This window comes from Protopterus annectens, chromosome 7.part0 (genome assembly GCF_019279795.1).
Source record: "Protopterus annectens isolate FY-2018-M chromosome 7.part0, PAN1.0, whole genome shotgun sequence".
Lineage (NCBI taxonomy): Eukaryota > Metazoa > Chordata > Ceratodontiformes > Protopteridae > Protopterus > Protopterus annectens.
The window spans coordinates 1983031193-1983046016 of record NC_056739.1 but is presented as its reverse complement, the minus strand read 5'-3'; the positions used below and the strand labels follow the sequence as shown (position 1 = coordinate 1983046016).

The window sequence follows — 14824 nt, the reverse complement described above, 5'->3', positions numbered from 1 at the left end:
GAAAGCGAGTGAGAGAAAAAGATAGAGGAAACCAATAACACATATACACATAAACAGAGAGAGAGAAAGAGAGGGAGAAAGACAGAGGAGAGAGGAAACCAGTAAAACAATCAATGGTACTTGCCTATTACCACATCCAGATTCCAAACAAGTCACTCGATATATTGACATGCCCTTCATGTGCCAACAAATGTATTAACGTTATTTTCTGAAATGTGATTCATTACATTCTTCTTTACTTTTCCTTCAGAAACCTGTATAAATCTTTCTTCCCAATATATTTTATATATATATATATATATATATATATATATATATATACACACACGTATACACACACATATATATATATATATATTTTTTTTTTTTTTTTTTTGAGGGCAGTATGTCCAACAGTGATGGAACCCTGCCTACTGTAAGACCCCTATTACTTTTACTCGTTCATGGATGGGAGCTATTTGAAACAACAAGTTTTTAACTCAGTTAGGCACAGTGTTACATTTCTCTACAGAGAACTGCATTCTCATTTCTGAAAAAGTAAGGGAAATGTGTAATGAAATTAACAATTAAAGCGGATCATGTGTTTGGAATGGGAAATTGCCACTTAATCCCCTTGCCAGTGAAATCCATCATCCTAAACATACCTGTCAAGTGTCGACAACTGTGCATGATGTCTTGTTTTCATATTATGTTTTTAGTCTGTTACACTTACGTCCTTCATAAAATTATGGTAATGCAAGCATGTTATTCGAGCAACTAAGTTTATAAGGCCGGTATTTAAAAATCTGTCTACGGTTTTAGGCATTTGTCCATTGTTTTCGGCTTTGTCTGGAATTCTTTAACAAAAAAGGTGAGAAATGTGTCGGAACAATATTACCCTGGTCAAGAAGTATGTGACAGTCTGATCATCCCGAAATAAAATTACTTTTGGATAAATGCATTTATACTACAGATACTGAAATTCATTTTACTTACAACACATACATAAACTGATGTCTTCTGCTAGAATTGGGAAATACAATGACCTACTGAGTTGTATGGAATCTGGTTGCGATATTACTTAAGTACCCAATCAACTAACAAATCAAATCAAATATTCCCAATTAATATCCCTATTTATCCCGTCAGTGAGATAAAACTCCAAATTTTAAAATACACAAACTTTTCTTATATAAAAGTAAGTTTTCCAAACAGGTATGATACACTACTGTACGATCTATTATAATAAATACAGAAGCCTGTAAATCCTGATCTAGTTTACTATGAACACTAGCAAAATGGTCAGCTGCAAGACTATTTACCAATCCTAATATCCCTTAAATGTTCCCTCAATCTTTGCCTCAATTTTATCTCCATTTCCCCAATATAAAAAAGATCACATGGACACTTGGACACTTAAAACAAGTCTATGTTCAGTCACTGAATGGAAAAATTGCTGAATGGCATTACAGTGAAAATGCGGTTCAGCGAAACTCCTCATGGAGAGGGCTGTGCCCCCCATACCCTCCACTAATTATATACACCAACTCCGAGATCATACTACAGTGAGGAAAGGGCAAATTTCCTGATCCCTACCATAATGCATTTTTTCTCAAACAGCTTGATGAACAGCATGTTTGGTGAAACATGCCGTTTGATGCTTTTCTGTTTGATGACTGAATATAGACCCCTTAAAAGCATATACCACACTTTCTGAATCACAAGTGGACTTCTGAACTTTCTTTGTATGCAAAAAAGTACTCTGTTAATTTTTCCAAAACCAAAAACTATACATCCAGGACACAAGCAACTACCTCACCTTGTAGTGCCCCTTGCATGAATCTGACACATTACCATGGAATATTCTTGGCACAAAAAAATCTCTGTGCTTAAAAAAACACCCAGATTACATCCCTTATATATAGAATAGGGGGGTTCTTACAAAGATGGCCTAAAACTGTCTTGCAATAAAACCAACCAATTATTTTCACCATATTAACAAACTCATTTAACAGTACACTGTAGTTTATTACAAAATACATACGCTCTATGTCTCTAGAAGATGAAAAGTAACCAACACCAACTCTTTTAAAATTTAGATTACATATAATGATATGCTTAAGGGCACTGGGCTGGCAACTCGACATTGTAAAACCCCACTGCCAATCGATCTGTGGACTGGTGATCCACTGTGGCGACCCCTAACAGAAGAAGCCAAAAGACATTGCTATAAAGACATGTTTAAGGTTTAATCCCCTGATAATTTACATACTTTTCTATATGCCTTAACTATACAATCTGTCTCATACACATCTAAAAAACATAATATACACATTTTGAACTTCACTTAAAAATGCTTTGAATACTATAAGCCCATCTTATTCTCAACATTTCCTCATAAGGTAAAGAGTGGGGATTATACTTGGGATGATGCTTATAGATTCATGCAAAGGGCACTGCCAGATTTGCCATAATTTTCCTTGCAAGAAGCAAATTTCTTTTAATTGCATGCCTACTGTCACCATATGCAATGATCATTAAGCCCAGGAAAATAAAGTCTGTCATTGCCTGAACTTCTTCCCCTATTATCTGTAAAGAATTAATTATGCTTGATCACATATTTTAATGTTTTTGATGTTGAGTAGCAAAACCAACGTTTGCCCTATTTTCCACTTCATTTCCAGGCTCTTCAACTCCTCACTTTCAGCCATCAGAGTGGTACCATATGCATATCTAAGGCTGTTAATATTCATCCCAACAATTTTGATTCCAGTACCTGATTCATTTAGCCCAGAAATTTTGCATGATATAGTCAGCATAAAAATTAAATAAGCAGGGTGACAATATACAGCTTTGCTGTATTCTTTTATCAGTTTAGTGACATTAATGTCTCCCACATTTGGTTCCAATTGTTACTTCTTTTCTGCATACCGATTCCTCGAGAGGCAAATAATGTGACCTGGTACCCCCATTTCTCTAAGAACTTCCTGCAGTTTGTAGAGGTCTATACAGTCAAAGGTTTCAGTAGTCAATAAAATAGAAGCATTTTTTCCCTTAAACTCCCTTCCTTTCTCTATTATCCAGTGGATGTTGGCAGTTTGATCTCTGGTATCTTTACCCACTTTAAAACTAGCTCGGTCATGTGGCATCTTTCGGTCCACATATTGCTGGAGTCTAGTTTATATGATCTTAAGCATTATCTTGCTACCAACTGAAACAAGTGCAGCTGTTCAATAATTTGAAATTGGAATATAAACTGACATTTTCCAATCCAGTGGCCAGTGCTGTGTTTTCATAACTTCATGTCAAATTCCAAGCAACGCTTAACATAATTTTACCAGAGTTTAACTACTTCAACCATAATTCCATTACTCACTGCAGCCTTGTTATTAACAAGCCATTTCAGAACCCATTTCACTTCACTCTCCAGGATATCTGACTCTAGATCAGAGAACATACCATTGTATGTATCTGTAGTGTTAGTGTTGTCCTTATATAGTTCTGTAAAGTTCTGCAACATTTTCTTTATGTCTCCTAATTTTGCTAGGTTCCAACCATCTTTGGCTTTTATCATTCCCATTTTTACCCGAAAGTTTCCCTTACCATCTCCAGTCTTCCTGAAAAGATTGCTTATCTTTCCCATTGTACTATCTTTTTCCATTCCTTTGCACTGCGCATTTAATATGCCCCTTTGTCGCTTCTTGCCACTCTCTGAAGCTCTGCATATAGTTTGATATATTTCTCATACTTCATGTGCCTTTTGTGCTCCTTTTTATCTCAGTCAGTTCTAAATACTTCACGGACATTTTGCTTTTTTAATCTTCTTACTATTTGGTATAGGTTTGCTGTCATTTCCCAGAGAATATCACAAACATCTCTCCATAGCTCTTCATGTCTAAGTCCCTTAAATATGTTCTACATCTCCACTTGTATCTATTTGGTTTTTCCTGTTTTCTTTAATTTAAAGTTCTAAATTTTGCAATAAGAAGCTGATGTTCTGATCCGTAGTCAGCTCCAGGTCTTGTTTTGTTGACTGTATAGATCTCTTCCAACGTTCATCTAGAAAGTACACAGTCAATCTGATTTTGGTACTGACAGCTATCTACCAGGCTATTGAAAGACAGTGCTTACTATGACAACCAAATTATCTTGGCAGAATTCTACTAGTCTATGCACCTATTAATTTCATACTCCAAAGCCAAATTTGGTAATTAATTGTTCTTTGACTACCAACTTTAGCATTCCAATCCCTTATGATAAATGTAAGCTCTTTTTGGTATTATTTCCAGGAAGTGTTATACATCCTCGTAAAATATTTGAATTATGACTTCTGCATCTGTAACTGGAGCATAAATCTGTATTGCTGTAACACTAAATGGCTATATTGGAGTTTAGATGTCATTTTTGGGTTGTATCAATCACTGATTTTAACACCCTTTTATATGTGTAGTTTAAAATATAGATATATTCTCCCTGGTAGGTTGAAAAGCTCTGTAAATGTGCCCCAAACCTAACATAGCCCCACATCGCAATGTTGGGCACAATAGCTCACTCAGTAAATGGCACATGCGTTACGTCGTATGTATGCCAAACTCATTAATTATTCAACAGGGCTCTATTCAGAACCCTCTTTCATATCTTCATGTATTACACAGCAGAGATGGAGGGGGCCACCAAATTCCTTTACTTGTTTTCTGAATATCAATCATTTCATTTACTTGTTAAATCTCCTTCAAATGTACTCATGTTATTCACATTCCTAACTGCTCAACAGATGCTTAATGTCTTTACCACAGTCAATCATACTCAGTTTTTACTAAAACACTTACTTTTAGTTAATTAACATAATTCTTTGTAGCTTTCCTTAACTGGACAGCCCTTTTCACATATAGCCTAGTCCATCAACAGCAAAAAGAAACAATCCAGATACAAACACTGCAGCACATATTGTACTCTTTAAAAGCATCATGCAAGTGACATAATAATTATTATGACACAATTGCTGTAATCAGCAATAAATAAATACTTGCTGCATATACCTACTAAAGCTACTTCATTGTAATGTTCCATTATACTGCAAGATACTGTTGGTCAGACACTCTACTCATAAATGTACAAAGCTCTGATAATGTTACCTATAACAGATTTTAAATAAAAAAGAAGATATTCAAAAAGTGTAAGCATCTCTTCAATGGTGGATAAAACAGAAGTGCAAATACGTTACAGACTCTGCTAGAGAGACAGATACATCTCCCAGAGAATGCCCCTTCTCTGGAACAAGTTTTCAATTCATGTGAAACGTATGACCTCCCTGACCCTTTTAAAATGCAAACAGATCAATGGATGGGTGACCGTAAATTCACTCCTGGGGTGGTGCCCATAACCCTTCTGGACAGAGAAAGTCAATATTAACTACCATAGATCTTTACCTCTGTGAACTTCACTCACGTAACCACCGACAACTGAGGCAGTTCAGGATAAATATGGCTAGACTTGTAAGGGCTCCAGGGCCATTAGCCTAGTAACCCCCTATGTACTTCAACACATAGCAAACTCTTCTTTGGTGCTAGAAGGTCAGAAGGCAGTAGGTTATATTACTACACTAACTGTTTGCCCTAATTTTCCAATACTGAGGTTGCAGTGCAGCATAAGGGGTGTATTGCACTCCTGTTTGTGTTATAATTTGGAAGAGATAGTTAACTGAAGTCCCATCTGCCTGAGTCAGTGGTAGCTCAGGTGGATGTAAAAGATCCCACAGTACTTATGAAAAAAAAGAGTAGGGAAAGTTCCAGTATCCTGGCAACATTTCCCCTTAGTCACTATGAATTCCACCTTGAGTCTCCCCTGAAAAGAGGACACTGATGTAGTGGAACATACCCGCTCAACAAACAGAAAAAAAAAACAAATAAATACATATTCTCTAGCTTCTCCACAGTAAGCAGCTTATGGCTACTGACTTCAATCAATAATATATAACAAATGGCATCCTTATCTAGTTTTGCAGGGAGTCTGGTGCATCCCATTTCTCCTCTGTCAAATCCACTAATTGTTACAAGGGCTAACACAGAAATTAACAGGAAGGGGTGCTACCCCTTACAAAGCAAAAATACTGACAAACAGTCAAATGCTACAACAGATTATTTCAAAAATAACACATTGCAGAGGCATCTAGCTTAACACTCACTCACTTTCATGAACCACAACTTCTTAATACAGTTTGATTAGTTTTACATAAATGTACCTAGGTCACAAGTGATAATTCAATAAAGGTGTTTAAAAATGAATCACATCTTACAAACTATAATGGTAGCAGAAGTGCCAGCCTCCCCATCCACACATACAAAACATGTCAAACAACTGACACAGTCTTCGCAGTTTTGACAGTACCTTTTCTATACTTTTTTATTTACAGTAAAATGTGTTTATAAGCAGTTACATATACAGTAGAAATGACTTTGCAATTTTGCTGCAAGCAAAATCATATTACTTGTAGCTATTGTCTGCTTGAACTTCTCTTCTGAGAGTCTTTCTTTTAGAAAAACGTTTCATAGGATGAAGGAGAATTTACCAAGGACTAGATTTGGTACACTTTCTCGGCCTGCCACAATCAACACCCCTGACCATACTGCAGTGTTATAAGTCCTGGATGATGCATTTTTCTCTGCATCCTTGTAACCTGATTCCCAGCCCATACTCCCAGAAAGTCAGACTGCTTTTAAAAAGTCTATATCATACATAGACATCTTTACAAAAAATCCTCCAATGGCTCCAGCAGTTGTATCCATGGATTGCAGTAGGAGATCCATTATGGCTGCAGCAGAATACTTAAGCAGTTTAGAAAAAACACACTTACACCATAGCTATCCTGTCTCTCCATGATCAGCTCAGATGGAAGGCAGATGGGGTTAAAGACAAGGGCTTTAGAAAGGAGATGCTTGATCTATGTAACTTCAGTTCCCAGACTGTCAGACATTCCTTGAAATGGGATTATGAAGTTGCAGATGCACTGCAGCAAAATCAGTAGCTAGGAGGCATGCCTGACTGAGGACGCGACTCCTTTCACAGCATGTAAAAGCAGAGCTATGTTCCTATGGATTAGAAGCTTCTTTACGGATCCCTTGCAGAGACAATGTTCAAGAATCTGGAGAAGGAGAAAAATATGCAATCTCTCAAGGGCGTGTTTCAGTCCTCCCCTTAGATATGTCATAAGCTACTCTAGCAAAAATGAACCTTTCCTGTTAAGCAAAACAAGACATGAAACCTAGCCCAGGAAGGGAAGAATGGCAGGTATGGAGAAAGTGGCAATAGGCCCTCAGGACAGTGAAAACTAGAGGGAGCAGCTGTGATATACAATAGCACCTTCCTCCCCTAGTCAAAACACCAACCCCAGCCCCCCCCCCCCACCCCACCCACACACAGTGTTCCTACCTCCAACTTCCGAGACAGAAAAATGAGGCAGCCTGGTCTTCTTTGCAGAACAGACTGAAGTCATTACTCATGGAAAATAGTTGTTACACATTATACAAAGAACTGCAGCATACAACCAAAATCCACTGTCATTCCACCCATCCCAAAAGATCAGCAGCATCTGCAGTTAGAGATAGAAAACTTGAAGTTACATGGTACTATAGAGACAGTACTGGAAAATGGAAAAGGAACAGGTTCTAGTTTCATGAGCTCAAGCATGAACTTGCAGCACCATTAGGCACTCTATTCAATAGAAACCTGAGTATCGGCTTTGTCCCATCCCTTTGCACAAAGGTGGTGTGTCCACCAATCCAGTAAATTAGAGATCCATCAGCCTAACTAGCCTGATCTGCAAAGCCATGGAATGGAGTATCATGCACCTCATTAACAAGGACATTGGTAACCTCCAAGCACTCAATCCCACACATTTTGGTTTCAGCAAGGGGAGGTCATGCCTGTTAAATTTGGTCAACTTCTTTGACACAGTCACCAAAGCCATGGATGAAGGGAAGACTATGCACAACTTCTTTGACACAGTCACCAAAGCCATGGATGAAGGGAAGACGGTGCACACCACCTATCCTGACCTGGCCAAAGCATTTGCTACTATTCTCCACTCAGGTATAATAGATAAACTCTCTCAACTAGGCATCAATCCATATGTTATCAGATGGGTAGCAAACTGACTCACCGAAAGAACCCACCTAGTCAAAATTGGGGAAGCCGCCTCAAGCAAGTAGACCCATAATGAGCAGTGTACCCCAGGGATCGGTCTTGGGGCCTCTGTTGTTTGGGATACACTTTTCTGAGGTGCAGGACAAAACCAGTGGGCTATGGCTGACCAAGTTTGCAGATGACTGCAAGCTGAGTGCTGTCATCAGTTCCCCTAGTGGTGCCAGAAACATGACCTCAAGCTGAATGCCAAAAAATGCATCAACATCCCCTTTGGGGAGAGTAATGTCCCCACAAATGATCACATTAATAACAAGGTCCTAGGCATGCAATCAGTCGTGAGGGACTTGGGCACCCAGGTTGATAGCAAACTGACTTTTGACCACCATACTGCCTCCATTGTACAGAAAGCTTTCTACATGTCCCACCTTATTAAGAAGGTTATATCATCCAGGGACAAGGAGGTCATAACATCCCTGTATTCTTCCCTTATAAGACCCATTATTGAGTACTCCCCTTTTGGCATGTACCTCACAAAGCACATGCAGCAGCTGGAGTGACCACAGAGGTTCCTCACCAGAAGAATCCAAGGCCTCAAACATCTACCCTACACAGATAGGCTAAAAGTCCTGTTCCTCTACTCAGTCTCATACTCAGAGGAGATCCCTGTCTGGCATACATAACAATCTCGGACCCCACCTTGATGGGACTACTACATATCTGCAAGTCAACCTCCACTCAAGTAACCTGCAAGCGAGACCTCAACCTGGTCTGTGACTTCAACAAGACTTGTTGGCAGTACAGATTTGTGTCCTAGAAACTCCCCTTTCTGTGGAATAGACTCCCTCTCCACGTCAAGCAGGGTACCCCATTAATCCTTTTTGAGTGCAACCTAGATAATTGGATGGGGAACAGAAAATACACCCCTGGGATACTGGGATACCAGGATTCCAGGTGGGTCACTGCTGGACAGGGGCATCAGGTGCTGACTTGTTGGAACATGGGCTAAATTCTTGGCTAGGCTTGTAACGGCCTCAAGGCCAATAGCCTAGTAACTTCCTATGATCCTAAGAAAGGAAGAGTCCTGGAGATGCTTTCCAGATGTTTCAAGACTAAAAAGTTATTGAATGGCTCCAAAATTTAAGATGCTGTCATTATAGAACATCTCACACCCTCATCCCTCCGCAAGCCATTATGGTGATGTTAGCTCTAAAGGATACTTATTGGCACATTCTCACAGCAAAGACAGATAAGGCAGGTCCCCACAATTTGAGTCAAGGGGATTACATTACCAATTCACATCCTTGCCCTTAAGTTTGTGTAGTACACCCAGGGTATCTTCAAAGTGCCTGGCTTCAGTCACTGTCTTTTGCAGAACAAAAGAGTGTTCAAATTTATCAATACTAGAACAACTGCATCATCCAATCCTCGTCCCTGCTGGAGACAGGGCTTTACAAACCACTATGACCTGCTTCCAGAGCACAAGACTGTCCTTGAACCTCCAAAAGTCTCTGTCAAAGCCAGTAAGGCAACTTACCATCCTGGGAGCTCTCTGGGACACATACAAGCAAAAAGCTTTCATATCTCAAGACAAATTACTGCTCCTTACCTAAAATTTTAGCAAGACTGCTGAAATCCTCAGATTCCTGGGGTATATGGTCTCCTGCATAATTATAGTTCCACTGGCAAAGTTGAACATCAAAAACCTGCAAAGGTATCTTACAAACGGGTGATGCTAGCATGCACATTCCCTACAGATTAACATTTTCTATCTACCCTGCATGAAGAAGGAACTTGTTTGATGAATAGGGCAAATCCTTTTAAACCTAGAAGTGTCCTTCAGAGCAGAATCAATGTCTCAATTCTCACAAAAGACTGCTCAGACTCTGCATGGAAGCTGAGAATGCTGGTGATTCAGGGCATCTTCAGAAAAGAGCACAAAATATCAGAGATGAAGGCAGTATTCCAGTCAACAGAACATACGACCACATCTGGCAAAAGGGACCCTGTTTTTATGACAGACAATACCACAGCAAAGTGGTGCATAAAAAAATGGGGGAGGGAGCTCATTCCTAACTCTTGTGCAGACTGGTCACTCAGTTATGGGAACTAGCAGAGGACACAGGACTGATGGGCAGGGCTTAATGCATCCTTTCTCAGAACAACAGCTTGGTAGACTACTTAAACATAACATCATTAGACCCCAACATATGGATGTTAAAGAGGGAATTGTTCTTAGACAGTCTACAAATGGGTGTTCCACAAATACTCCATTTTGCATTCCCAGAAACTAAACAATATCTGTACAGTTTCCCTCACATTCTCTGAATCCTCAGTGTATTAAAAAATATCAAAGAACTGAAGCCAAAAATGTTCTTGACAGCACCTTTTGGTCCCAGGTAATATTGGTTGCCACTTCTGCTCATCCTAGCAAAGAAATGACTGCCTATACTGCCTCAGCTTGAGGACCTTCTAACCCAAGTAGGGGGCTGACTATTCACTCAAGCGTATAGGTTCATAGGTAGGTAATAGTCTATCAGCTCTGGGGCTTATACAAGCCTAGCCAAAAAAAATTTCCCTGTCTTTCGCCACCCAAGAAAGTTATTTTCCTACGCCCCTGTCTAGCAGAGCCATGGAAGTGATCCCCGGGGTGAATTTCCTATTTCCCATCCAATTGTCGAGATTTTTCTTAAAGAGAGCTAATGAGGAGCTTTGCTTGACATGAGTGGTTAGTCTGTTCCAGAGCATGGGAAGTCTCTGGGACAGAAATCTATCCATCCAGCATGTTCTGTTTATTGTGGTGGCAAAGTTTACGTCCCTGGAGCATGTGGCTTGGAGGGAGTGGGGTTTCATTATATGTAACATGTTCAACAGATCTGGGTTTGACATGGCTTTCTATGTTAGGCAGGGGTCGCCTCTGAGTAGGCGATAAGCGATAGAGGAGAGCTGGAGTTTTTTTGAGATGGTCTGCATATGACATCTGTTTGAGGCCGGTAATCCTCTTAGTGGGGCATTGTACTCTATAATAGGTCTGATGAGGGATGAGTAGACAGGAACAATGACCTCTTTTTTTCCTGGAGGTGAACCCCTTTGTGATTAGGTGTGCCACGTAGAAGGATTTCCTTACTGTGGCGATGAGATTATCAATGGAGAGACTACTGTCCACCTGTGTCCCATGGTCTCTTATCACACTTTCGGTGTTTAGTAGGCTACCGCCTATGTGGTAGTTCATGGGTACAGTGTTTTTCCCAAAGGGGATGACAATGCACTTCTTGGCATTGAGCTTGAGGCCATGACTTTGACACCAAGCATCAGTCTCAGTGAGGCCCCTTTGTAGAATGTCCACATCATTAGGATATTCAATTATGGCACCTAGTTTGCAGTCGTCTGCGAACTTCATTAGCCAAAGACCTGCTATATTAGCCTGGACTTCTGAGAAGTAGATGCCAAACAGGAGAGGACCCAGGACTGACCCCTGTGGTACTCCACTTGTCACTAGTCTGATGTGAGATTTGGAGTCGGCTACTTTCAATGTGTAGATTCTGTCAGTGAGCCAGTTGGCCACCCATCTTGTGACTTAGGAATTTATGCCCAGTCTAGTGAGTTTATCTATAATTCCAGAGTGGGGGATGGTGTCAAAAGCCTTGTCGAGGTCAAGATAGGCAGTGTGCACCACCTTACCCTCGTCCATAGCTCTGGTGACTACTTTAAAGAAGTTGATCAGGTTTAGGAGACATAACCTACATTTTTACAAACCCAAACTGAGTGGGGACCAGAGTTTGGAGGTTACCTATGTCCTTGTTTATAAGCTCCAAGATGATATGTTCCATGGCCTTGCAGACCAGGCTCGTCTGACGAATGTGGCAGAAGTTCCCAGGGTCCGTGGTGGCACCCCCTTTGTGGAAAGGGACGACGAAGCCTGAAGTGAGGCTATGATTGAACATGGTATGTAAATAGGGTCCAAGTTCATTCTGTAGTTCGTGCAGAATGCAGCTTGGGATGTTGTCAGGTCCCATGGATGTTATGTTCTTGGCTTTGGAGAGTGTGGTCTTTACTTATGCAGCCGTGATTACAGGGGCTTTGCATTCTTCTGGTATAGTGATGGGCCCTTTGAGGGGTGGAGGGGGTGAAGTTTGCACTGAGCCTATCTGCCAGGATGTTGGCATTATCAGTTGGTTTTGTATAGCTAGTGCCATTGTGCTGTAGCTCAGAGCAGATCTGAGTGTCGCCATTGAGATTCTGGACATAGCTGTAGAATGCTTTGTGGTTGTCTTTAGAATCAGTGGCGATTTTATTTTTATAACTAGCTTTGGAGGATTTTATGAGGAATCCCAACTTCTTACTGAGGCTGACCAGGGAGTTCCTGCAATCAGGGGACTTTACTCTTTTTTGCAACAGCCTCTTCCTTCTGTTGTAGAGTTTATTTATGGCAGGGGACCACCAGACTGGCTTCCTTTTTTGGAGGATAGCGTCTTGGTTCTGTTGGGGATGGCACCATCCATGCACTCATTCAGCAGTCATACCTCTATTTACTATCTGTATGGATGTTGTGAACCTTGCCACTTCTGTCTTAAGAAGCATGAAGTTGGCTTTGGAGAAGTTTTTTACGGTAGTTTCTTTAATGGGGGTGGGGGCGGGATATTGATGTCTAGAGTAATTAGCTTGTGGTTGGATCTGACCAGCGAGGAGTTGATCTCTGGCGTGGAACATCAGTTGCCCATGTTGGTAATGAGCAGGTCCAGGATATTGCTGCCCTTGGTGGGGTTATGGACAAGCTGATCCAGGGCGATGGAATTTATGAATTCCAGAAAGCATTGAGCAAATGAGTTAGTACATGAGTAGTTTTCCCAGTTGATGGTGGGGTAATTGATGTTGCCCATTATTAGGTTATTGAGCTGAGTGGGCATTATTAGGCATGGTGGGGAATCTGTAACAAGCTACAACCTGGATTGCAGTCTTGCCCAGTGTTGGTTGCACTTAGATAATTTTGGATGCATTATGCTAAGCAACTAGCCTGAAGGTGTGGATATCCTTAATAAATATGGACACGCCTCCTCCTTTAGTGTTTTGGTTCAGGTTAGGTGGCTGAAAGGTGTGCTATGAGTTATACCTGGTAATGCAGGGGTGCTCTCTGGAGCCTTGAACCAGGTCTCCATCACTGCACAGATGCTGATGTTCTCCATTTTACAGAGTGCCTTGAGTGAGTGCACTTTGAGGTTTAGACTTCTAGCACGGAGTAGCATTACCCTCAGATTTTGATTGCTTATACCAGCTACAGTGGTGAGTTTGTCATTTGAGCCTTGCCTAAAAAAGGCACTATAGGGGTGGCAAGAGCCTTAGCCAGCATGTGGAATCTCAGGGGTGACAGGTGCACGCCATCTCTGGCAAAGCATCGTAGTCTGTCGATCATGTCGTCCCAGGCAAAGAGACACTGGATCTCCTTAGAATGACACCAGAAGCTTAGCCAATTTTGACGTCAATCATTTTATCCTTGTATTGTGGTATCATTCTGAGAGATGGCAGGATGCTACTTAGGGCTAGGGTCATACCTGCCTGGGCTACATGATCTGAGAGCTCCTCCGTGTCTCTTTTCATGTAGTCCAGGGAGGTATATCTCAGGTCATTCACACCAACATGGACAATGACAGAGCCATATTTGTATTTGTTGTGGAGTGACCTTAGTGCTTGCGTTATGTGGCAGATGCCGGCACCCGACAGGCAGCTGACAGTAACTTTCTACTTGTTTAACCTGGTGAGCGGGACATCAGTGTGCCTGACTATAGAGTCACTTATGACTAGTGTGTTGGGTACGTTGTTTTGCCTTATGGGCTGAGGTGAGTGGCACACTGATTTTGTGGGCTATGTGTCATTTGGGTAGTGTTGGGGGTGGTGGTTGCTTGCGTTTCAGCTTGGAGGTTTCTTTTTGGGCAGATTTTTACTGAGAACCTCTACAAATGTAGGTGTGTGTTTTGTGTTACTATGTGTGGGTTTAGGTGGTGTAGGTTTTGATGAACTATATGTTGAGTGTGGTGTAGTGTAGGTGTTTACCTTCTCCTCTCAGCTGTCTAGTACAGTCTTGGCTGGAGAGCTTGGCTTCCAGTTTGGCTATATAAGTGCATCTCTCACAGGTTGTAGTGTTGGGTGGTAGGAGGAGGGGGTCATCAGTGTACATGAGGCAATTGCTACATCGCCCCAAGATACCCAAATTCATCAGGTGGACAGGGGAAAATATAGGGAGCTGACCCCTAGACATGCCTGGATGGGTGCTTATTAATTTAAGTACTAAAAACTGTTTTCCTCCTAACAAGTGAGGAAAGTTGAGTGCTGCAGTAATTTGTAGATTATTTAGTGCTTGCAGTGAGTTTTGAAAAAAGTGCTGAGCACAAGGAAACAGTTTTGAGTGCTAAAACTAGAAAACTGTCTAGTTCTAAGGGAAAATTACAAGAGCAGACTTTCTGACACATGGAATAGTTTAACCTTAGCTAAACGGCGCTGCACAATGTGCAAAACCTCACAAACACGGGTTTTTAAACAGAAAGATGAAAGGGATAGAAATAGCCCAAAATGGCCAATAAAACTACAGATTCTAAGCTGAAATCACTCCTCCAGTGACAGATAGACTGATGAACAGAGAAGCTTCCTTCTATTTTAGTAAGGTCTGGGCAACACAGAAACTACAAAACAGCCCAGAATTCATAAAAATCTG

At 41.0% G+C, this 14824-nt stretch overlaps 1 protein-coding gene across 2 annotated transcripts in view; it reads right to left on the bottom strand.

The window, feature by feature from the left end:
* The window catches only part of SLC41A3 (solute carrier family 41 member 3), a 1429505-nt gene that overhangs the window by 1371325 nt on the left and 43356 nt on the right, over positions 1 to 14824 (bottom strand). The gene's annotated exons all lie outside the window — the stretch shown is intronic.